Here is a 3,710-nt window from a genome sequence, read left to right as displayed (position 1 = left end):
TGGGGCTCCACACATTACATGGTAGGTTAAGTTTAACCTACAGTGCTTTGTAGTGGATCGGCCTCATGACAAAATCATACAGACTGGTTTGAACTTAAAAAATCCATGTGAGAATGTGAGTTGTTCAATTCAATAGTAGATACTTCCATTATTATAACAAAGTATTCTCAATATGAAATAATTTTGTATATGCAAGTGAAAGATCAGGAACATACGCAATAAGTTCTCTAGTCGTCACTCTTGTAAGGTCCAGTCCTTCATGTGTCTTGGGATCATTTTCTACATAATTTTGGACATAGATGAAGAACTTACGAGCAAGACGCTTTTCAAATAAGCCCATCAATGGAGATTTGAGAGCCTCCATGTCTGTTGCTGGAACCTTGTGAACCTGTTGCAACGATCAACAAGTGTAGGCGTAAGAACTGTTGAAAGCCGAAGTGATGGCAGAATAGATCATCAACACATTGAAGTTTAACAAACAAAAATGGGGTTACCTTTCCTTTATTAGAGACACAGCCCCCGTCCACAGCTTTGAAGCTTAGGTACTTTGTAACATCCGTATGAATAAGAACCCGAACTAGAGTACCATTCGCCATCATGAATTGGACCAACAAATATTACTCAAACAATCTTCATCATATAGAAAATCAATATTCAAGCACTTTCAACCCAAGGTGACCAACTGGAATTCTCTATGCTTGACCCAACTTGAATTCCAACCCAAGGTGCCCAACCAGAATCCTCTATGCTTGACACAACCTAATCGAACACAACCCTACCAAACCCAAATACATGTGATCATTCCCAACCCTACCTAGCCCAACCCAAATTTGCTCAACCTGAACCCAACCAAAATTCAAATCAGGTTGGCATTTTCCAACCTGAGGAACTTGACAACCTGACCCAAACTCAGGTTGGGTCTTTGGATTTGGGTCAAGAAAGAGCCTTCGTAGCATTGTAACGGTTAGATTTAATTTAAATAATGGCTGCTTAGAAAACACGTGAAACATTACATATGTTCAATGATTAGAGTTGTTAAAGTTGATTTAGTAATTAAATTCAAAACTCAGTAACTATACTATGGATTCTGAATCCAGGGTGCCTAACACAACATGTAGATTTCAAATCCAGGGTGCCTGACACAATAGGAGGATTTCAAATCCAGGGTGCACATCTCAAGAGCTGAATTTTCTCAATTTATTGAAAAATATGTAAATATGTCATAGCCAGTACCATCACAAAGCAAAATGCCTTGATAGATCAACTCATATAAGCTAATATAGATAAGAATTCAAAACAACATTAACTATTAACTGTGTGATGGAATTGATGATGAAGCACTGTCATCTGAAAAAGGAGGGCAGAGAAAAATGTTGTAATAAGCTTAGAGCTTACCTGGAGTAACATGGAGGCCTTTGCATAGAGAATGCCTTCAGGCAATGGGAGAGCATTTGCATTAGTGACATGGGTGCCCATATTCTTTGTTGAATTAATTGCAATTATTACATCTTCGACTCCATCTAAATCCAACATTGACCAGCCATCATCATGGAATCCATTGATGGCATCATTGAAACCCCTGTCAAAGTTTTTTTTTTTTTTTTTTTTTTTTTTTTAAAAAAAAGAAAAAAGAAACTCAAGGTGTGCACACATAATAGAAAATAGAAATATATTGATAACAAGAAAAAATTGAAACAACTTTGTTTCCAGTACAACACAAAAGAACCCCATTTCGCAATTTTTTGAAATTCTACAAAGAACAAATTTTTTAAGACCACAAATTATCTTTCTCCATTTTCAATATAGCCATGAGCCAAATGCAGCCTTAACTTCTTCTTCCTTTTTTCCCTTTTCCTTATTTATTATTATTTTTTTGTTAAAAGCCACAAAAGATGTACAGTTAAGTAGGTAACACAGATACTCTATTGTAGATTAGAATTTCTTTGGTGATTATTGATTTCTTTTTCTTCCTTCTTGCTACTTGCATGTCATGCATCCATGAAACATGAATCTTTAGCCACAAAAATAAGAAAAGAATTGATGAAATTACATTGTACTTTCTAATGTGAATTTGTAGTAAAATACGACAGCAGTTGCTTATCAAATAAAATTAAAAGGAGTAATTGAAATTTCTATGGCAATCAGACAATTGGCCTATGTTGCAACATGATAAGTAACACCAAAACAAACTGCTAGACAAGGCTTCAAAAAGCTTATATCCCTACAATGTTGAAAGTATGTAGAACAAATCCCAAATCAAAGAAAGTGCCTTACCAATCCCAATGCAACTCTATATGTTCTTTTAAAAGATAGAGTCTAAACAAATTTGAATCAGATAGACTAACCAGACTGAGAAAGTAGTCAAAGAAGGCAAAACATGGAAGCAAAGCACCTCAATTAATTCAGTATTATGTACAATTCCACTTCCATGAGGAGGAAATACATCTTATAGGCTTATAGCAATACAGAATTATTATGATATGAAAACATTTTTCTGGTTTAGTTTTTTCCTATTGTTGATTCTTCACTCGAACAAGGCCCCTATTTTGGTGGGCAATTATCCACATTATTTCCTCTTGAAAAAAATCAATGAATCTGTCGCTGGAATTCCTAAAGCCCCACTATGGCATGAGAATACAAAAGGGTTGTAAAACACTTCTAGAGAAGATTTTCTTGCCTAGGTTAGAAAAGGAAAAAAGACAAGAAAATCATATCGATGGGAAAAATTAAGATTAAAGTGTAAAAGGGATAAATGAGTGTGACTGAGGGTCGATTGTGACCATATCCAAGTCTTAGAAAGTCCAAAAGTATTTGTGAAGAAATCACTAGAGTTTTTCAAGTGCTTGGCAACTTTCATCAGATATCACCAGGTTTTTCAAAAGCTGAGTCTTACCAAGTTGAGTTGAATTCTACTTGCAGAGTAGTTGAATAAGTTTAGACTTGTAATCAACATTCATTGGAAATTTCACTGTAGAAGTTCTAATAGTTTGGAGAAGAAACTTTAAAGAGTAAGAGAGCTCAATAATAATTAATAGACAGAGATTTGTGAAGAAATCAAGTACAGTCCTAAACATCACCATGTTCCTTCAAAAGCTAATTTCCTGGCATTTTCGTTTCTTTGACTAAATTGTGTAATTTTAACGATCGAAATCGAATTAAGCATGAACATTATTTGCTGAATGGTCTCTTGCTACCCATGTCTCAAAAATAATAAGAAAACCTTTAAATTAATTAGAAACACATGTAAATTGTTTGGGGAATTTTATAGAAAACTAAGAAAATATGATAATGTATTAATTTAAAGTTTCACTATCATTTCAGATGTTTTACTTGAGTTTCACAGTCGTTTCACTCATGTTTTACTTACTCTTGAGAAACGTTTCACAAGAGGTTTGCTTATGTTGCCGATAAAGGGAAAAAAAAAAAAAGAAACGAAAAGAAAAAGAAGTCTGAAATGAGTTTCTCTAATGTTTTACAAATGCATCACAAGTGTTTCAAAGAAATTTTGAAGTGCAAAATTATTACTTTTTCAAAGTTGCATTTCACAAACGTTCCCCAAGGGAATGCATTTCAATTCTGACAGAACATTTTAAATGCAAATCTGCCTTTTCTGAAATGCATTTTAGATGGCCCTAGCGTGTTTCCAGCTACCATGGTCAAGATAAACTATTTCACATATGTAGGTTACAACTACCATCAAGAAACATGTT

General features: G+C 34.3%; 1 long non-coding RNA gene across 1 annotated transcript; it reads right to left on the bottom strand.

Moving 5' to 3' along the window:
- Window positions 1–215: 215 nt before the first annotated feature.
- Window positions 216–938, bottom strand: LOC131218411 (uncharacterized). Its single transcript, XR_009157717.1, has 2 exons — window positions 495–938; window positions 216–388 (listed from the first exon to the last, which is right to left on the bottom strand). It is a non-coding gene; the product is annotated as an uncharacterized LOC131218411 (long non-coding RNA).
- Between the last annotated feature and the right edge of the window lie 2,772 nt (window positions 939–3,710).

This window comes from Magnolia sinica, chromosome 11 (genome assembly GCF_029962835.1).
Source record: "Magnolia sinica isolate HGM2019 chromosome 11, MsV1, whole genome shotgun sequence".
Lineage (NCBI taxonomy): Eukaryota > Viridiplantae > Streptophyta > Magnoliopsida > Magnoliales > Magnoliaceae > Magnolia > Magnolia sinica.
Note: the sequence above shows the minus strand (reverse complement) of the source record. Positions and strands in the feature narration are given on the sequence as shown.